The following is a 23,206-nucleotide window of genomic DNA, read 5'->3' on the forward strand; positions in this document are numbered from 1 at the left end:
CCGCCAGTCTATTGTTTCCAACATATGGTCCATATATAATATGAACAACAGTGGAGACAGGTTGCAGCCTTGTCTTACTCCTGAAACGACTCTGAACCATAAACTCAATTTACCGTCAACTCTAACTGCTGCCTGACTATCCATGTAAAGACCTTTGATTGCTTGCAAAAGTTTGCCTCCTATTCCATAATCTCGTAGAACAGACTATAACTTCTTCCTAGGAACCAGGTCATAAGCCTTTTCTAGATCTATAAAGCATAGATACAATTCCCTGTTCCACTCATAACACTTCTCCATTATTTGCCGTAAGGTAAAGATCTGGTCCTGACAACGTCTAAGACGCCTAAGCCCACACTGATTTTCATCCAATTGTTCCTCGCCTAATACTCGCACTTTCCTTTCAACAATACCTGAGAAGATTTTACCCACAACGCTGATTAGATACCTCTGTTGTTGTTACAATATTTTCTGTTTAAAGATTGGTGTGATTACTGCTTTTGTCCAGTCTGATGGAACCTGTCCCGACTCTCAGGCCATTTCAATTATCCTGTGTTGCCATTTATGATCTGACATTCCACTGTATTTGATGAGTTCCGACTTAATTTCATCCACCTCAGCTGCTTTATTGCACTGCAGTCTCTTGACCATTTTCTCCACTTCCTCAAATGTGATGCTATTTCCATCATCATTCCTACCCCGTTCTACCCCGAAATCTGAAATATTACTGATCGTATTTTCACCTACATTGAGCAACTCATTAACTGCCCCAAAAATTTCCAAATTTTTTTCAGTCAATTACTCGTAACCAAGGGTCCACCATGGTGAATGACGGCACTGTGTGATACCTCTCATCTTAACCTACATTATCGCACATTTGGTTTCAAGAATTCTATGCCGCCACAGCTTACCTCTCCTTGTAAGTTACTCGTGTTATCGATTAGAATTCTGGAATATTTACTTCACTATCACAGTAGATTGGCTCATGCGTACATAGGTATCAACGAGAAACCGAGTGATACCGTGTTGAAATGGAACATACAGGCCGTGGATGGAATACTGGGACATCTGGTCTGAAAGACAATGTTTTACATGTGATTGGTGAATATCGTCCTACGAGTGTTCCCTCTCAAGCTTGTTTCAATACACTGTACTTTCTGTTTTACGTTTTGGAAACTCCATGTTACAGGCTTGTTTACTGTTGTGAAGGCACTGAAGCGGTGACGGGAGTAGCAGACCGAAATAGTCGTAAATACATTATTACTCAGTGACAACTTACCAAAAACCACAGTTCCCTTACACCAAAATACTCGGAGAATATCCGTGAACAAACTCCAAAATTTTCTGAGCGGAGCTATGTTCCCCCTGGAATCATGTTTTAAACTGTGTAATGACAGTTAGCTTTTGTAACAATTTGATTATAGAGTGTATATTAAATTTGGCTGTCATTACTCCTACCAACTGTGCGGGACGAAACACCGGAAAACAGAGAAAGGGAGGTAAACAGCAGTGAAGGAGCACAGCTTCATACAGGGACATTTATTACAGTCGTCTTATTTCTCCGAATTTTTCTAATATTGTACGCATTACGCTGACGATGAGTGGGGATTCTGTGGCAATCTCGAACAAATTTAGTCTCGGATTGCACGCAGTTTGTGGTAAATGAATTGTGTGAATCACAAAAGAGGCGCAGAGAGAGAGAGAGAGAGAGAGAGACAGAGGGGAGGAGAGAGAGAGAGAGAGAGAGAGAGAGAGAGAGAGAGAGAGAGAGAGAGAGAGAGAGAGAGAGAGAGAGAGAGAGACAGAGGGGAGGGAGAGAGAGAGAGAGAGAGAGAGAGAGAGAGAGAGAGAGAGAGAGAGAGAGAGGCAGAATGAAAATAGAAGACGGAGATGAGTTTCATTTCATTATTATGCTAATACAACGTCAATTTGGTGACTCGCATAATAGATAATTTAGCCTCATCATAATTTCTGTTTATCAGGCTGCTGCCACGTATTTACTCGCTTGCACTCCCGAAGTGTTTTCGTTTTTCCGCGCACCGCTTCGTCGAGTGGATGAAGCTATTGCACGAGACGCGACGGGAACGTGTCATTACCACAGGCGCCTGTCTTTAAGAGGCATCGGACAGTATTTTGCACACAGATCGCCAGCAAATTACACGTCTGATTTCTTGTAGCAACCTCGTTGGCGATGTTCTGGCCGTTTAAGTAATTGTAGTACTCCTGAACATCTCTATTAATCGGTCTATGTTTAGGATTATCGGCTACCAGTCTTCGCACACGCCTGCCAACTGCAATGAAAAATTTCGCTTTTTTCCTTTCCGGTTAAAAACTCCCTGTATAATGGTTATATAAGCTCGGTTATTATCTCTAATTCTGGAAGATGGTACGTGCGGAAGTGCAGCTACATATTTGCTGCGTAAGCCACTGTAAAGGTGAATGGCCGTAGGAACGTTCTGGAGTCAACACACGGAAAAACTAATCATGGTACATCAGTGTCTGGACTCTTTCTGTCACAGTTCGTACCAATTGAGGAAAGTCATGGAGTAAAACAGAAATGATTTCTGGCGCTCCTCAAGGTAGTGTTATAGACTCTTTCTTCCTAAACGATTTAGGAGAGAGACACAGGAGCCGTATTAGGTTCTCTGCAGACGATGCTGTCGTTTATTGTCTAATGAAATCATCAGAAGATCAAAACCACCTGCAAAAAGATTTAAATAAGAAATTTGTATGTTGCGAAAATTGGCAATTAATCCTAAATGATGAAAAGTGTGAGGTCATGCGCATGACTGCTAAAAGGAATCAGTTGAACTTCCGTTGCAGGATCAATCAGTCAAATCTAAAGGTCGTGAAATCAACTAGATACCCCTAGGAATGACAATTACAAACAACGCATATAAGAAGTTGTGAGGAATGCGAACCAAATACTGGGTTTTTATTGGTTGAAAACTTAGAAGAAGCAACAGACATTCTAAAGAAACACACTACGCTTGTCCGTCCCCTTTTGGAGTACCGCTAAACGGTGTGGGATCCTTATCTGAAAGGAGTAAATAAGTACATCAAGGAAGTTCAAAGCAGAGCAACACACTTCGTGTTACCGAAAAATAGGGAAGATAGTGTCTACATCTACATTACATGGCTACTCTGCAGATCACATTCAAGTGCTGGGCAGAGGGTTCATCAAACCACCTTCACAATTCTCTATTATTCCAATCTCGTATAGCGCGCGGGAGGCATAAACACCTATATCTTTCCGTACGAACTCTGCTTTCCCTTATTTTATCGTGGTGATCGTTCCTCCCTATGTAGGTCGGTGTCAACAAAATATTTTCGCAATCGGAGGAGAAAGTTGATGACTGGAATTTCGTTAGAAAAACGCTGTTCTTTTAATGATTTCCACCCCAAATCCTGTATCATTTCTGTGACACTCTCTCCCGTATTTCACGATAGTACAAAACGTGCTGCCTTTCTTTGAACTTTTCTGTGTACTCCGTCAGTCCTATCTGGTAAGGATCCCACACCCCACAGCAGTAGTCTAAAAAAGAGGACGGACAAGCGTAGTGTAGGCAGTCTTCTTAGTAGGTGTGTTATATTTTCTAAGTGTCCTGCCAATAAAACGCTGTCTTTGGTTAGCCTTCCCCACAACATATCCTGTGTGTTCCTTCCAGTTTAAGTTGTTCGTAATTTAATACCTACGTATTTAGTTGAATTTACGGCTTTTAGATTAGACTGATTTATCGTGTAACCAAAGTCTGAGTTCCTTTTTAGCACTCATGTAGATGATCTCGTACTTTTCGTTATTTAGGGTCAACTGCCACTTTTCGCACCATTCAGATATCTTCTCTAAATCGTTTTTCAGTTTGTTTTGATCGTCTGATGACTTTATTAGTCGATAAATGACAGCGCCATCTGCAAACACCCCAAGAAGACGGCTGCTAGATTGTCTCCAGAATCGTTAATATAGATCAGGAAGAGCAAAGGGCCTATAACACTACCTTGGGTAACGCCAGAAATCACTTCTGTTTCACTCGATTACTACGAACTGTGACCTCTCTGACAGGAAATCACAAATCCAGTCACATAACGGAGACGGTATTCCATAAGCACACAATTTAACTACGAGACGCTTGTGTGCTACAGTGTCAAAAGCCTTCCGGAAATCCAAAAATACGGAATCGATCTGAAATCTTTTGTCAATAGCACTCAACACTTCATGTGAATAAAGAGCTAGTTGTGTTTCACAGGAACGATGTTTTCTAAACCTATGTTGACTGTGTGACAATAGTTCTTTTTTTTTTTTCGAGGTAATTCATAATGTTCGAACATAATACATGCTCTAAAATCCTGCTGCATATCGACTTTAACGATATGGGCCTGTAATTTAGTAGATTACTCCTACTTACATGTGAGAGACATGATACAGGATTTGGTGTGGACGTCATTAAAACAAAGGCGTTTCTCGTTGCGACGGGACTTTCTCACGAAATTCCATTCACTAATATTCTCCTTCGAATGTTAAAATATTTTGTTGAAGACGACCTACATAGGGAGGAACGATCATAATAAAATGAGGGAAATAAATTATAGCTCGCACGGAAAGATATAGGTGTTCCTTTCTCCCGCGTGCTGTTGGAGAATGCAATAGGAGAGGAAGCGGTTCTATGAACCCACTGCGAAGCACTTATGTGCGGTGCGCAGAGTACCCACGTAGAAATAGAACAGTCCAGCATCTTACGTCGTAGAAGAATGTATCATATTATTAACCTAAAGACAAGAGTGTTGGCGCTTTTCTTTTCTTTTTTCTCACTATTTGTCTCACGGAATTATCTTCTGGAGCAGTCCAGAGAAAGTATTAATAAAGCACGTAAATGATGATGATCAAAACCAAGAGCTGTATTGTAATCTGACGTTTATGCAAAACACGCAACCAGTTTCGATGCCGGAACGTGTCATCTTCAGGCCTCAAGCGTGATCTGTCATAAGAAGTACGAATCACAGTGACAACCACCAATAGTCTTCAGGTGTAAACAGTAATATTTATTAAACATGCTACACCAAGACATGCAACCAACAAAATAGAGTGCAACGCGACCAAAATCAACTGGATTCCGTAACTTCGTATCAGTAACAAGTTCAATGGTCAGAGCCTTTTCGGCTTCGAAACTGGTAGCGTGTTTTGAATAAATGACGTCGGACTACAATGAATCTAATCTTCGTACATCCATATTTAAACTAGATGAAGGTGGGACACAGCTGGTACGATTGTTACTAAAAATGAAATTCCTCCAGCTGTACTTAATATTTTCTATTTACTTCGCTACTAGTTTCGACGTTCGTCAACACCATCTTCAGGCCCGTACACTTCGATGAAATCAGTTGTGTGTGGTTCAGTCGAGAAGTCCGCGGTGAGGCCAGCACGTGCTCCACATGGATGTCGGGCAGTAACTAGCGTGAAATTTAAACCAGTGGGTCAAAGATGGTAATCTAAGATAGTTACTATCTTAGACACACTGGTTTAAACTTCATGTTTCACACTTGGTTAAAGATAGTTACCAAAGATGGCCATCCATGTGGGGCACCTGTTGGTCTCACCGCAGACCTCTAGACAGAGCCACACACAACTGATTTCATCCAAATGTACGGGCCTGAAGATGGCGCTGACGCAACGTCGAAACCAGTAGGGAAGTAAATATAAAATCTTAAGTACAGCTAGAGGAATTTCATTTTTAATAAAAAAAGTACAACGGATCTGTTGGTTTTAATTATCATAAATCAACTGCTGCATGTCTAGCAGGTGTTCCACTGTAATCGATGGATTACTAGAGACGTAATGAATAATGGGTTTGTGCAGTAGAAGGCAGCGATAAGAATATGACATAAGGTAGAGAGTAACACATCTTGTAGAAGACCTTTAAAGGATTTTAGAATTCATACTCTCACTTTCCAAAACGTTTTCTCCTTTATGGTTTTTGTGGCTGATACTTTCAATCAGTTTCAATTGAACTGTGATACATCGCAAAACAACACAAGAAAATAATTCTCACGTTGGCTTCGCTTGTCCAAGATTCAGAATGGAATTGTGTATTATGAAGGTAAGGTATGCATCTAGCATCTGTCTAGCCCTACGATTGTCCACCTGCTTTTAGACTACTGTAATTAAAGGGCAGAGAGAGAGAGACTCTCCCAGGAACCAAGTAACTGAAAAACGAAGACGATGACCCGTCAATAAATCTTACTAAGCTCATAAATTCACAGCAAATTTTTACAGCTTTTGTAATTAGATAAGATTCTGAGTTCTATGAAATTCGTAGCCTGAAAAAGCTGAAAGTAGGCTAAGAGCATAACGGTTTCGTACTCATAAGTCACTCATGCACTGAAATGGATATTAGATTGTTTCAAAAAAGGATTTACACATATCCCTACTTCAGTATCCATTTAAATTATAAATATTTCGAAGACTCATATTTACACATGTAATACTTACGTTTTGAAACATTCAAATTTTGTATTTAGATTAAAATTAAAGGTAAAAGCATATCAATGTTCAGATTCGCTGATGACATTGCTATCCTCAGTCAAAATTGAATAACTTTTACAGGATCTGTTGAATTTAATGAACAGTCTCACGGGTGCAGAATACGCATTCAGACTAAACAGAAGAGACACGAAAGAAATAAGAAGTAGCAGAAATATGAACAGCGAGAAACTTAACATCAGACTTGAGGATCACGAAGGAGGCGAAGTTAAGGAATTTAGCAAAATAGCTCATGACGAACGGGGCAAGGAGAACACAAAAAGCAGCCTAGTACAGGTGAAAGAACATTCCTGGCCAAGAAAAGTCTACTAGTATCGAAAACATATCTTAATTTGAGGAAGAAATTTGGAGCACTGTAGTGAGATATGAAATGTGGGAAAACCAAAACGGAAGGGAATCGAAGCATTTGAGATGTGGTGTTACAGAAAAAATGTTGAAATTTAGGTGTAATCATAAGATAAGGAGAAAAGAAGAGTGAGAAGCTTTATGTAGCCGCGTGGGTTTTATTATCTTTCCAGAATGAAAATTTCACTCGGTAGTGGAGTGTCAGCTGAAATGGAAATTCCTGGCAGATAAAAATTGTGTGCCGGACCGAGACTCCAACTCGGGACCGTTGCCTTTCGCGCGGAAGTGCTCTATCATCTTTTTTATCTCATTTTGTTCTATATTGTGCGTTGAATTCGTTCGGGGGCGGACGTCCGATGAGACCCATTCAGGTTCTTCGTTGAGCCGTTCACTCAGTTTTCTATTACAGAGGGCACCTAAGCCTCTGACCGAACACGCTGAGCTACCGTGCCGGCATTATCTGAGCTACCCGAACGCGACTCACGCCCCGTCCTCACAGCTTTAATGCCGCCAGTACCTCGTCTCCAAACTTCACAGAAGCCCCTCTGCGAACCTTGCAGAACTAGCACTCCTGGAAGAAAGGATATCGTGGAGATATGGCCGGGGGGATGTTTTCAGAATGAAATTTTCACTCTGCAGCGGAGTGTGCGTTGATTTGAAACTTCCTGGCTTAACTGTCCGCCCGACCGAGACTCGAACTAGGGACCTTTGTCATCCACACAGTTTCGATCTGACAGGAAATGTTGTGTTATGTTTGTTCATCTGAAAATCTACTGATAACATCTTAAGTTAACTTTCAGACCTGTAGTACTACACTGGAATCTAGCAAGTTCAATATATGAATAAGTAATGGAAGCTCCTACTTAACACATAACATAGAGACCCCATACTTACGGACTGAGTTCAGGGGAGCCAGTGAATAAATTCTGTATCGCTGTCTTAGAAAAGGTTGTAGTGGAGGTTGTTCCCCGTTGCCTTTCTCCGACGTGAAGTGTCTGGCGTGTATCTGGGTAGGGTGGATGAGTGCTAGTACAGTGAAGTGTTTGGCCTGTGTGGTTTTGGATGAAGCGAAGGGAGAGTTTTGAAACACGGTGGCGCGCACAGCCTATTCCTCTCGAATGACACCACCAAGGCGCAGAGCTTAACGCTCCGATGTGACGGACATGGCTACCACTGTGTGCGTGAATTCCTAAGGGACCAAACTGCCGAGGTCATCGGTCCCTAGGCTTACATCTAAGATCTACACCATTACTCTGCTATTCACAATAAAGTGCGTGGCAGAGAGGGTTCAATGAACCACCTTCGAGCTGTCTCTACCGTTCTACTCTCGAACGGCATAAGGGAAAAACGTGCATATAAATTTTTCTGTGCGAGCCCTGATTTCTCTTATATTATCGTGATGATCATTTTTCCGTATGCAGGTGGGTGCCAACAGAATGTTATCCAAATAGGAGGAGAAACCTGTGATTGAAATTCCATGAGAAGATCCCGTCGGAACGAAAAGTGCTTTTGTTTTAATGATTGTCACTCCAATTCACATATCATGTCTTCACACCAATGCCCGAGGGAGTACTCGATCCTCCGACGGGAGGAGCCGCGTGAACCGTGACAAGGCGCCTAAGACCACACGGCTACCCAGCGCGGCTCCTTCAGGACTGGAAAGTGACGTACCTCTGAATAGTATGTATGACATAAAAGATCGCACATTGTTGCTAGACCAGCAGGCCCAAAAGCGGTGAGCACAGAACGCTTGATACATCGCACCATGTTCTGGTCGTTATTGGTGATACGTGGTGAGTGCTCTGTGGACAGATTCGTCGTGAGCACGTCTGGAAAACGAACAACCTCTGGTGACGCGACGAAGGTGCTTGGCGTCTGCTCCAGACAGTATTAGAAACTGAACAACATAAGAAAATGATTTCAGTAAAAAGTGCGAGATAGTAAGTAATCTCGCCTGCCGACCTCTAGCCTGAACAGCTTATAAGAGCATTGTCCACGAACTGCAAGGGTCCGGGTTTCAGAACAGCATACAGTCCATTGCAGTAATTTAGGAAAATTTGAAATTATGGTATACCCACGTGGAACAACTTTAGCTACTGGGACCTACATATGATCTACTGAAATACTGCCTGGGCGTAGATATCTTGTCTCATCTTCATCAGTGTTCTGTCAAAAGGCAGGTTTTCACATGGTAGTTCTCCAGGCTCTCCGGTCTTCTGCCATCCTCTTCAGGTCTGCATAATTTCCTCTTCCCTTTAAGTCGTCTATCATCTTGTATCTCCTTCTTCCTCTCAATCTTCTCTTCTTTCAGCAGACATCTTCTCTCACCAACCCTTTCCAATACTCTTTCAGTACTCACTCTTTCCATCCAGCTTATTCTCTCCATTCTCCTGCACATCCACATCTCAAATGCTTCTAACCCTTTTTTTTTCATCTCTTCGTCTCAGCGTCCATGTTTCTGCCCCATATAGTGCCACACTCCAGACAAAACCCTTTCTGAAAGAAAACAAAACAAAACAGTACCGGGGAGATATAGTCGGATGCTAATGACATTTCGTAAACGTACATATCGTCGGCGAGTAAGTAAATAACTAGAGTTGTTATTCTTTGTCACTGATTGGACAGCCACCAGAGTGTATCCAGTGTTCTTAACATGGTCGTTAGGGGATATAAGGGCGATAGAACAGAGTCAGACGTTGAGTGGTCACTATGAACGACACGGAGATGTTGTGTACTCTGTAGACTGCTGTATCAGGTTCCTTACTGTGGGCTTCTGTTTCAGCATCAAATTTTACCTGGTAATAACTAATATTCTGTTCAAGTCAGGCAGAATTAATGCGTAAAACGTGGGATATGGAATTACTGTCGTGTGACTAGGACATCGCGTCAGGTAGACCGTTCGCCGGGTGCAAGTCTTCAGATTTGACGCCATTTCGGCGACTTGCGCGTCTATGGGAATGAAATGATGATAATTAGGACAACACAACACCCAGTGGAGAAAATTTCCGATCCAGCCGGGAGTCAAACCCGGATGCTTAGGATTGACGTTCTGTCGCGCTGACCACTCAGCTACCGGGAGCGGACATGTAATTACTAACAAACGAAGAGACACGCTTGAAGTTTTGAGGCTATAGATACTGTGGTAGTTAATAGCGCACTAGGGAGTTCAGTTGAAGAGGAATGGATATCTCTAGAAAGGGAAATCACAGAAGACGGAAAGAAAAACATAGGTACGAAGAAGGTAACTGCGAAGAAACCATGGTTAACTGAAGAAACACTCCATTTGATCGATGAAAGAAGGGAGTATAAAAATGTTCAGAGAAGTTCAGGCATACAGAAATACAAGTTACATAAGAATGAAATGAAAATAAATTGTAGAGAAGCTAAGGCGAAATGGCTGTATGAAAAAAAGTGAAGAAATCGAAACATAAATGATTGGAGGATGATCTGACTCAGCAAATAGAAAGGTCAAAACAAATTAAAAGCAAGGGTGATAACATTAAAAGTACAATGGGAATTCCGTCGTTAAATGCGGATGGGTCGAAAGAGTACATTGAGAGTCTCTGCGGTGTTAAAATCAAAATTTAGAAGAGTTTTCGAGTGGTTAAAACCAAAGAAGGCAGAAGGGAAGGATAAGACCTCTATAGAAATTCTTCAAATCCATATGTGCCATACAGCATTTCTAAAGTCAGGGGAAACTGGCAACTAATGACCATTCACAATGGCGTGCAGAATGTATGAGTCTGCCGATATATCAACAGAATATCGGAAATACATCATCCACACAATTCCTAAGACCGCAAGGACCGACTAGTGCAAGAACTATCGCAACATCAGCTTAGCCGCTCATGGATCCAAGTTTCTGACAAAAATAACACATAGAAGAATGCGCAAGAAATCTGAGCATCTGTTAGATGAAGACCGAAGCAATCATACAGAAAAATCAAGACACGTTCACAGGATTTGTCGACCTGGAAAAAGCGTTCGAAAGTGTAAAATGGTTCAAATGGCTCTAAGCACTATAGGACTTAAAATGTGAGGTCATCAGTCCCCTAGAACTTAGATCTACTTAAACCTTACTAACCTAAGGACATCACACACATCCATGCCCCAGGCAGGATTCGAACCTGTGACCGTAGCGGTTGCGCCTTTCCAGACTGAAGCATCTACAACCGCTCGGTCACTCCGGCAAGTTGTAAAATGGAGGAAGATGTTCGAAATTCTGAGAAAAAAATTGAAGTAAGCTGTAGGAAGAGACGTGTAATATATAATATATATAAAAAAGAGATAGGAGGGAATAATAAGAGTAGATGATCAAGAACGAAGAGCTCCGATTAAACAGGTGGAAAGACAGGGATGTAGTCTTTCGCCCCTAGTGTTCAATCTATACATCGAAGAAGCAATGGTGTATTTCAAAGGTTCAGGAATGGGATTAAAATTCAAGATGAAAGGTTATATGTGAGACGATTCCGTAATGACATTGCTGTCCTGAGTGAAAGTAAAGAAGAATTACATGATCTGCAGAATGGAATGAACAGTCTGAGTACAGAATATGAGTTGAGAGTAAAATGAAGAAAGACGGAAGTTGTGAGAAGCAGTATAAATGAGAACAGCGAGAAACATTAGGATTGGTGATCTCGAAGTAGATGAAGTTCAAGGATTTTTTCACCTAGCTAGCAAAATAATCCATGACGGAAGGACATAAGAGCGCATCAAAAGCAGACTATCATTAGCAGAAAGAGCATTCCTGTCCCAGAGGAATCTACTAGTATCAACCATAGGTCTTAGTTTGAGGAAGTCATTTCTGAGAATGTACGTTTGGAGCACAGCATTGTACGATAGTGAAACATGGACTGTGGGAAAACTGGAACAGAAGGGAGTCGAACTATTTGAGATGTGGTGCTGCAGAAGACAGTTGTGGAGTAGTAATGTGAGGAATGACGAGGTTCTCCGCAGAATCAGCGAGAGCGGAAATACACTCCGGGAAATGGAAAAAAGAACACATTGACACTGGTGTGTAAGACCCACCATACTTGCTCCCGACACTGCGAGAGGGCTGTACTAGCAATAATCACACGCACGGCACAGCGGACACACCAGGAACCGCGGTGTTCGCCGTCGAATGGCGCTAGCTGCGCAGCATTTGTGCACCGCCGCCGTCAGTGTCAGCCAGTTTGCCGTGGCATACGGAGCTCCATCGCAGTCTTTAACACTGGTAGCATGCCGCGACAGCGTGGACGTGAACCGTATGTGCAACTGACGGACTTTGAGCGAGGGCGCATAGTGGGCATGCGGGAGGCCGGGTGGACGTACCGCCGAATTGCTCAACACGTGGGGCGTGAGGTCTCCACAGTACATCGATGTTGTCGCCAGTGGTCGGCGGAAGGTGCACGTGTCCGTCGACCTGGGACCGGACCGCAGCGACACACAGATGCACGCCAAGACCGTAGGATCCTACGCAGTGCCATGGGGAACCGCACCGCCACTTCCCAGCAAATTAGGGACACTGTTGCTTCTGGGGTATCGGCGAGGACCATTCGCAACCGTCTCCATGAAGCTGGGCTACGGTCCCGCACACCGTTAGGCCGTCTTCCGCTCACGCCCCAACATCGTGCAGCCCGCCTCCAGTGGTGTCGCGACAGGCGTGAATGGAGGGACGAATGGAGACGTGTCGTCTTCAGCGATGAGAGTCGCTTCTGCCTTGGTGCCAATGATGGTCGTATGCGTGTTTGGCGCCGTGCAGGTGAGCGCCACAATCAGGACTGCATACGACTGATGCACACAAAGCCAACACCCGGCATCATGGTGTGGGGAGTGATCTCCTACACTGGCCGTACACCTCTGGTGATCGTCGAGGGGACACTGAATAGTGCACGGTACATCCAAACCGTCATCGAACCCATCGTTCTACCATTCCTAGACCGGCAAGGGAACTTGCTGTTCCAACAGGACAATGCACGTCCGCATGTATCCCGTGCCACCCAACGTGCTCTAGAAGGTGTAAGTCAACTACCCTGGCCAGCAAGATCTCCGGATCTGTCCCCCACTGAGCATGTTTGGGACTGGATGAAGCGTCGTCTCACGCGGTCTGCACGTCCAGCACGAACGCTGGTCCAACTGAGGCGCCTGGTGGTAATGGCATGGCAAGCCGTTCCACAGGACTACATCCAGCATCTCTACGACCGTCTCCATGGGAGAATAGCAGCGTGCATTGCTGCGAAAGGTGGATATACACTGTACTAGTGCCGACATTGTGCATGCTCTGTTGCCTGTGTCTATGTGCCTGTGGTTCTGTCAGTGTGATCATGTGATGTATCTGACCCCAGGAATGTGTCAATAAAGTTTCCCCTTCCTGGGACAATGAATTCACGGTGTTCTTATTTCAATTTCCAGGAGTGTATATTGAATGCACTGACAAGAATTAGTGACAGGATGGTAGGACAAAAGTTAAGCCATCACAGAATAACTTCCAAGGTGGTAGAGGGAGCTGTAGAGGGTAAAAATTGTAGAGGAAGACAAAGATTGGAATACAATGAGCTGATAATTGAGGACAGAGGCTGCAAGTATCAGACGAAGAGGTTGAAGGATGGCTATAATTTCTCACCTTACAAGCACTTATTTACATTCTTTTCTGTAATTTACAATGGAAATTATGTATCATTTCATAGGTTGTACGTGGTATATATGAATATTTACAGAAGACTGACATTGTCATGCACACCATGTAAATAGCTGTTAACGCTTATTGCATGAAAGGAAATGGAGTGTCTTTATTATCAAAACGGCGTAATGAATGATTGCCTATACTAGCAGAGGTTGCAACACCAGTGGAGATGAAACGGCAGGCGTAACTGGCTGTAAAACCCCGCACAGGTGTGTTGGTCCTGCTTAACACAGGAAGTAACCAAAGACGGACGGTCGGGTCACCTGAACGCTGAAGCACAATAGAGTGGCGGCTGGCCGGTGTTGTGCCTAGGCCGAAAGGATAACCGGAAACTGAAAATCTAGGACGCACCAGAGAAGAACAATGAAGCATTGCATTGGAAATCACGCAAGCTGGGTTATTTCCGAGGATTTTTACTCTGAGAAGCGTACCATTGAGAAATGGCTAGAAATTCCTGAAAACGATGTTCAGAGGCTGTTTTCTTCCATGCAACAACGAATACAAGTGTGTATTGGTTCTTGTGGGTTTCTCATCTCGTAGATTATACTGATGATGGACACCAGAGTGAAATGACATTTAATAGTTCAATATCCGTTACTTGATGAAAGTGTACACAAAGTTTGATAAATATCAGACTATAGCTTCGTGGTCTCACATATCCCATTTCTTTGTATTTATGGTCCTGCAACGATGCAGAAACGCATGTGACAAGGTGTGCCAATGCAGAACGTTAACGAAATTTCGAGCATACGGTATAGGTTTTCAGAAATGTCAGTGGTTCCAAAAGTGGTTCAAATGGGACAGGATGATAGGACATCTGCTAAGACATGAGGGAATGACTTCCATGGTACTAGAGAGAGCTGTAGAGGGCAAAAACTGTAGAGGAAGACTGAGATTGGAATACGTCAAGCAAATAATTGCGGACGTAGGTTGCAAGTGCTACTCTGAGATGAAGAGGTTAGCTCAGGAAAGGAATACGTGGCGGGCCGTATCAAACCAGTCAGTAGACTGATGAAGAGAAAAAAAAAAAAAAAAAACAAAAAAAAAAGGCTCTGAGCACTATGGGATTTAACTTCTAAGGTTATCAGTCCCCTAGAACTTAGAACTACTTAAACGTAACTAACCTAAGGACATCACACACACCCATGCCCGAGGCAGGATTCGAACCTGCGAGTGTAGCCGTCGCGCGGTTCCAGACTGTAGCGCCTAGAACGGCTAGGCCACCACGGCCGGCGTCAGTGGTTCGATGACTTCTTAAGTAACGGACCGCAGTAAGTTTTCCTGGACCGTGAGTCTTCATCAGAGGTAAGGGTGACGTTAAGAGTGCACTACGGGAGAATGATAGGACCGCTCTTGGTCTCTGTAAACATAAAGCGTCCTGCTTGACTTGGGGGTGGGGACCAAACAGCGAGATCATCGGTCCCATTGGATCAGGGGGGGAGGCAAGTCGTCCGTGCCCTTTCAAAGGAACCATCCCGACATTTGCCTGAAGCCATTTAGGGAAATCACGGAAATCAGGATGGCCGTACTCGGGTCTGTGCCGTCGTCCTCCCGAATGCGAGTCCAGTGTGCTAGCCACTGCACCACCTCGCTCGGTGATAAAGGGTCTGACGGATAGGATCAGCTGCAATCTACGACTGCTTACTGATGATGCTGTAGTGTACGCCAAAGTGTAGTACTTGAGTGACTGTACTAGGATACATGATGATGATGATGATTATGATGATGTATGGTTTATGGGGCTCTCAACTGCGCGGTTAACAGCGCCCGTAGAAATTCCCAACCTTTGCTCAGTCCAAACTCGCCACTCTCTGAATGACGATGAGATGATAAATAAATGTCTGCTGACTAGGGCCTCCCGTTGGGTAGACCGTTCGCCGCGTGCAAGTCTTTCGAGTTGACGCAACTTCCGCGAGTTGCGCGTCGATGGGGATGAAATGATGATGATTAGGACAACACAGCACCTAGTTCCTGAGCGGAGAAAAATCTCCGACTCAGCCGGTAGTTGAACCCGGGCGCTCAGGATTGACATTCCGTCGCGCTGACCACTCAGCTACCGGGGGATGGACGATGAGATGATAACACAAACACCGTCATCTCGAGGCAGGTGAAAATCGCTGAACCCGCCGGGAATCGAACCCGGGACCCCGTGCTCGGAAAGCGAGAACGCGACCGCGACACCACGAGCTGCCGACCAGGATACAAGAGGACTTCGGCAAAATACATAGTGTGATAAATGACAGCCTCTTGTAGATGTGGAAAAATGTAAATTAATACACATGAGTAGGTCAAACAACCCTGTAATTTTCGAATGCACTATTACTGCTTGATGGAGCCACGTGCAGCGATATGAGCTGGAACAAGCACGTAAGGTCAGTAATAGAAACAGCGAATGCTCGACTTTCGTTTATTGGGATACATCTAGCGAAGTGTTGGTCGTCTATTAGGGAGGCCGCGTATAGAGAACTACTGTAACGCATTAGTGAGTTTAGCTCAAGTGTTTAGACTCCTCACCAGGAAGAGATCGAAAGAATTCCGACGCATTTCGGTTGAAGTATTACCAATAGCTTAGATAAAGACGCGAGTATTACGGCAATGCTCGGGGAACTGAATTGGACATCCCTGGAGCGCAGACAACGTTCTTCTAGTGAAACACTGAGGAGAAGATACACAGATCCAGCACTTAAGGCTGGCTGCATAACGATTCTGCTGCCGACAGCGTTTATTTCACGTAACGGCCACAAAGGTAAGAGAAATAAGGTCTCATACGGAGGCATATAGACAGACTTCTTTGCTTCGCTCTATTTCTGAGTGGATGGGGAGAGGGAATAATTACACTATTGGCCATTAAAATTGCTACACCACGAAGATGACGTGCTACAGACGCGAAATTTAACAGACAGGAAGAAGATGTTGTGATATGCAAATTATTAGTTTTTCAGAGCATTGACACAAGGTTGGCGCCGGTGGTGACACCTCTAATGTGCTGACATGACGAAAGTTCCCAAAAGATTTCTCATACACAAACAACAGTTGACCTGTGTTACCTGGTGAAACATTGTTGTGATGCCTCGTGTAAGGAGGAGAAATGCGTACCATCACGTTTCCGACTTTGATAAAGGTAGGGTTGTGGCCTATCGCGATTGCGGTTCATCGTATCGTGACATAGCTGCTCGCGTTGGTCGAGATCCAATGACTGTTAGCAGAATATGGAATCGGTCGGTTCAGGAGGGTAATACGAAACGCCGTGCTAGATCCCAACGGCCTCGTAACACTAGCAGTCGAGATGACAGGCATCATATCCGCATGGCTGTAACGGATCGTGCAGCCACGTCTCGATCCCTGAGTCAACAGATGGGGACGTTTGCAAGACAACAACCATCTGCACGAACAGTTCGACGACGTTGGCAGCAGCATGGACTATCAGCTTGGAGACCATGGCTGCGATTACCCTTGACGCTGCATCAGACAGGAGCGCCTGCGATAGTGTACTCCACGACGAGCCTGGGTGCACGAATGGCAAAACACCATTTTCTCGGATGTATCCATGTCGTTTACAGCATCATTATGGTCGCATCCGTGTTTGGCGACGTCGCGGTGAATGCACATTGGAAGCGTGTATTCGTCATCGTCACACTGGCGTGATGGTATGGGGTGCCATTGGTTACATGTCTCGCTCACCTCTTGTTCGCATTGACGGAATTTTGAAAGTAGATGTTACATTTTATATGTGTTACGACCCCTGGCTCTACCCTTCATTCGATCCCTGCGAAACCCTACATTTCAGCAGGATAATGCACGGCCGCATTTTGCAGGTCCTGTGCGGGCCTTTCTGGATAGAGAAAATGTTCGGCTGCTGCCTTGGCCAGCACATTCTCCAGATCTCTCACCAACTGAAAACGTCTGGTCAATGGTTTCCGAGCAACGGCTCGTCACAATACGCCACTCACTACTCTTGATGAACTGTGGTATCGTGTTGAAGATGCATGGTCAGCTGCACCTGTACACGCCATACAAGCTCAGTTTGAATCACTGCCCAGGCGTATGAAGGCCGTTATTACGGCCAGAGGTGGTTGTTCTGGGTACTGATATCTCAGGATCTACAGGGTGTTTCAAAATTGACCGGTATATTTGAAACGGCAATAAAAACTAAACGAGCAGCGATAGAAATACACCGTTTGTTGCAGTAGGCTTGGGACCACAGTACATTTTCAGGCGGACAAACTTTCGAAATTACAGTTGTTACAATTTTCAACAACAGATGGCGTTGCAAGTGATTTGAAAGATATAGAAGACAACGCAGTCTGTGAGTGCGCCATTCTGTACGTCGTCTTTCTGCTGTAAGCGTGTGCTGTTCACAACGTGCAAGTGTGCTCTGGACAACATGGTTTATTCTTTAGAACAGAGGATTTTTCTGGTGTTGGAATTCCACCGCCTAGAACACAGTGTTGTTGCAACAAGACGAAGTTTTCAACGGAGGTTTAATGTAACCAAAGGACCGAAAAGCGATACCATAAAGGATCTGTTTGAAAAATTTCAACAGACTGGGAACGTGACGGATGAACGTGCTGGAAAGGTAGGGCAACCGCGTACGGCATCCACAGAGGGCAACGTGCAGATAGTGCAGCAGGTGATCCAACAGCGGCCTCGGGTTTCCGTTCGCAGTGTAGCAGCTGCGGTCCAAATGACGCCAACGTCCACGTAGCGTCTCATGCGCCAGAGTTTACACATCTATCCATGCAAAATTCAAATGCAGCAACCCCTCAGCGCCGCTACCATTGCTGCACGAGAGATATTCGCTAACGATATAGTGCACAGGATTGATGACGGCGATATGCATGTGAGCAGAATTTGCTTTACTGACGAAGCTTATTTTTACCTGGATGGCTTCGTCAATAAACAGAACTGGCGCATGTGGGGAACCAAAAAGCCCCATGTTGCAGTCCCACCGTCCCTGCATCCTCAACAGGTACTGGTCTGGGCCGCCATTTCTTCCAAAGGAATCATTGACCCATTTTTCAGATCCGAAACGATTACTGCATCACGCTATCTGGACAGTCTTCGTGAATTTGTGGCGGTACAAACTGCCTTAGACGACACTGCGAACACCTCGTGGTTTATGCAAGATGGTGCCCGGCCACATCGCACGGCCGACGTCTTTAATTTCCTGAATGAATATTTCGATGATATTGTGATTGCTTTGGGCTATCCGAAACATACAGGAGGCGGCGTGGATTGGCCCCCCTATTCGCCAGACATGAACCCCTGTGACTTCTTTCTGTGGGGACACTTGAAAGACCAGGTGTACCGCCAGAATCCTGAAACAATTGAACAGCTGAAGCAGTACATCTCATCTGCATGTGAAGCCATTCCGTCAGACACGTTGTCAAAGGTTTCGGGTAATTTCGTTCAGAGGCTATGCCATATTATTGCTACGCATGGTGGATATGTGGAAAATATCATACTATAGAGTTTCCCAGACCGCAGTGCCATCTGTTGTTGGCAATTGTAACTACTGTAATTTCGAAAGTTTGTCTGCCTGAAAATGTACTGTTGTCGCAAGCATATTGCAACAAACGGTGTATTTCTATCGCTGCTCGTTTAGTTTGTATTGCCGTTTCAAATATACCGGTCATTTTTGAAACACCCTGTATGTACCCAAATTGCGTGAAAATGTAATCACATATAATATATTTGTCCAATGAATACCCATTTATCATCTGCATTTCTTCTTGGTGCAGCAATTTTAATGGCCAGTAGTATAGAACTGGTACAAGATACCCTCCGCCATGCACCGTATGACGACTTACGAATTAGTTATGTAGATGTACTCGTAGAGCATCTGACCCCGTTGTCGATGACAACCCAGCAGCCAGTAGCTAGAACAAAGGGGACGTGGGGTTATCTAGGCCGAGCAGGCACCTCACTTGAAGCCTGTCCGCCATCTTGGTTAGTCTGTTTCTCCATTCTTTGAAACAAAACACTTTCGTGTGTAAATACTCATCATTGCTCAAGCGAAAACTTAATTTACTTATCGTTAGTTCTCACTTTTCGATCATGGGGTACATCGCGGGATAACAACAAAGATTTTGATACATCACTGGCCACTCAAGTTGCTACACCAAAAAGAAATGCAAATGATAAACGGGACAAGTATATTATACTAGAATTGACATGTGATTGCATTTTCACGCAATTTGGGTTCATAAATCCTTAGAAATCAGTACCCGGAACAACCACATTTGGCCATTATAACGGCCTAGATAAGCCTGGACATGGAGTCAAATAGAGCTTGGATGGCGTGTACAGGTACAGCTGCCCATGCAGCTTCAACACTATATCACAGTTCATCAAGAGTAGTGACTGGGGTATTGTGACGAGCCAGTTGCTCGGCCACCATTGACCAGACGTTTTCAATTGGTGAGAAATCCGCACAATGCGCTGGCCAGGGCAGCAGTCTAACATTTTCTGTATCCAGAAAGGCCCGTACAGGACCTGCAACATGCGGTCGTGGATTATCCTGCTGAAATGTAGTGTTTGGCAGGGATCAAAATGGCTCTGAGCACTATGGGATTTAAGATCTGAGGTCATCAGTCCCCTAGAACTTAGAACTACTTAAACCTAACTAACCTAAGGACATCACACACATCTATGCCCGAGGCAGGATTCGAACCTACGAACGTAGCGGTCGCGCGGTTCCAGACTGAACCGCCTGGAACTCCTCGGGCACACAGGCCGGCTAACAGGGATCGAATGAAGGGTAGAACCACGGGTCATAACACATCTGAAATGTAACGTCCACTGTTCAGAGTGCTGTCACTGTGAATGAGAGGTGACCGAGACGTGTAACCAATGACACCCCATACCATCGCACCGGGTGATACGCCAGTATGGCGATGACGAATACACGCTTCTAATGTGCGTTCACCGCGATGTCGCAAAACACAGATGCGACCATCATGATGCTGTAAACAGAACTTGGATTCATCCGAAAAAATGACGTTTTGCCATTCGTGCACCCAGGTTCGTCGTCAAGTACACCATCGCAGGCACTCCTGTCTGTGATGCAGCGTCAAGGGTAACCGCAGCCATGGTCTCCGATAGCCTGTGCTGCTGCAAACATCGTCGAAACTGTTCGTGCAGATGGTTGTTGTCTTGCAAACGTTCCCATCTGTTGACTCGGGGATCGATACGTGGCTGCACGATCCCTTACAGCCATGCTGATAAGATGCCGGTCATCTCGACTGCTAGTGATACGAGGCCGTTGGGATCCATCACGGCGTTCCGTATTACCCTCCTGAACCCACCGATTCCATATTCTGCTAACAGTCATTGGATCTTGACCAACGCGAGCATCAATGTTGCGATACGATAAACTGCAATGGCTTTAAGCTACAATCCGACCTTTATCAAAGTCGGAAACGTGATGGTACGTATTTCTCCTTTTTACACGAGGCATCACAACGTGTCACCAGGCAAAGCCGGTCAACTGCTGTTTGCGTATGAGAAATCGGTTGGAAACTTTCCTCATGTCAGCACGTTGTAGGTGTCGCCAGTGGCTCCAACTTTGTGTGAATGCTCTGAAAAGCTAGTCATTTGCATGTCACATCTTCTTCCTGTCGGTTAAATTTTAAGTCTGTAGCACGTCGTCTTTGTGGTGTAGCCATTTTAATGCTCAGTAGTGTAGTATTGGTACAATGGTACATGTTACCCTCCGCTATGCACCGCATGTTGGCTTGCGAATTACTTATGTAGATGTATTCGCAGAGTATGTGACCCCGTTATCATTGACAACCCAGCAGCCAGTAGCTAGAACAAAGGGGACGTTGGGTTATCTAGGCCGAGCAGAGACGTCGCTTGAAGCCTGTCCGCCATCTTGGTTAGTCTGTTTCTCCGTTACAAGACACCTTCGTGTGTAAATACACAACATTGGACTATCGAAAACGTGGTTTACTTATCTCTAGTCCTCAGTTTTCGATCATGGCGTACTTCACGGCCAAACAGCAAAGATTTTGATATCTATTTCAATGAAATCGAAGCGGACAACTCACTAATATGGCGGAGGTAGGCTCCACTTCCTCGGCGTAAGGGCGTCTCCCTACAGCCTGTCATCCTTGAGAGTTGCCTTGCCCAAACCGAAAACAAAGTCTGGTTGTGAACCACGACCAGAGTAGGAAAGATGTTGCTGACACAAGTCGGACACATTCCCTCTTCTTCTGTCCCTCTGGTATTGCAGTGGTCTTTGTCCCAACGCTCCAGCCTTCCTGGAACGCGCCGCCGCTACTCCGGAAAAGCAAACGTGCCTCCCGTCGCGTCGTAGCGGCGAAAATTATGGAACAATCTCTAAAACCGTCGCTGAGAAATGAGGCGGACAGAGAGGCTGCCGATGGAGCAGATCTGATGTATTTGCGCGCGTCTCCGAACGACAGCTACTCTGCAATCCTCGCTGCTCTTCCTCCCCCCCCCCTCCCTCCCTCTCTCCCCCCCTCCACCCTCTGGCCCCAGAATCTGCTTCACTAGCAAGCCGCCCTTCATCGTTTGCCGAGATCCGTCCTCTTCCGCCGCCGTGGGGAAGAAAGAAAAACCGAGTCGGGCCACGAAAGAAATGGCCGTCCGTCGTCCGTGTGTACAGAGGAGTATCCGTTTCGGCGGCGCTCTGTTTGTGATGTATCGAAATGAGCTCCACCCCCGCGGCCGGCTTAACAAAGGATCGCGCGTCACAATGGAACGGTGCGCCATCGCTCAGCGACGCGCGCCCGATATATAACGCACTTGTTAGCGGTCCGTCTGGGAGGAGGGGGGGGGGGGGGGGGGGGGGAAGACGACGCAGCGGAGCTAGGAGCAAGATTCGAGGCAGAGCGAGAGGAATGAGCTAGCGGAAGCGGTAGGTGACGGGGGGACAAGTAGTAGATTAAGAGGAATGAGAGAGGGGTTGTGGAGGTAAAGCGACACGAAGAAGGCGGGTAGCGATCGCCGTGGTGCGGGGTTCGTATCTGGGAGGAGTCGGATTTAGTTACTTCCTCTCCCAACCCGCTTCCCCTCCGTTTTCAGTGGGGTCGTCTGCTGATAAAAACAAAAATTTGGAATGTCATAAACTGCGATGACTTCTGACAGTACACCCACTAAGACTTCTAAAATACCCCATTAAAGCACTCCGTCGTCAGGCCCAGAGTGGCCTACCCGAGACCATCCGACCGCCATGTCATCCTCATGGAGGATGCAGATAGGAGGGGCATGGGGTCAGTACATCGCTCTCCCGGTCGTTATCATGGTATTCTTGACCGAAGCCGATACAGTTCGGTCGAGTAGCTCCTCAATCGTCATCACGAGGCTGAGTGCACCCCGAAAAATGGCAACAGCACATGGTGACCCAGAGGGTCACCCATCCAAGTGCCGACCACGCCAGACAGCACTTAACTTCTTTGGTCTCACGGGAACCGGTGCATCCATTGTGGCAAGGTCGTTGCAAAATACCCAATTAACAAAATATATTCCTTCTGAACACAACGGTTTTGGTTAGTTACAAAAAATCATTACAAAAAAAATCGGGCTCTCTCCTAAGATTACACCTTGAAAACAAATACAGTGAAAATCCTTATCTCACAATAATGATTATTAGTCTTTAGTATCGAGTACGTCCTTCCTGTACACGGATGAGTTCCTCC

This window comes from Schistocerca gregaria, chromosome 10 (genome assembly GCF_023897955.1).
Source record: "Schistocerca gregaria isolate iqSchGreg1 chromosome 10, iqSchGreg1.2, whole genome shotgun sequence".
Taxonomy (NCBI): Eukaryota; Metazoa; Arthropoda; class Insecta; order Orthoptera; family Acrididae; genus Schistocerca; species Schistocerca gregaria.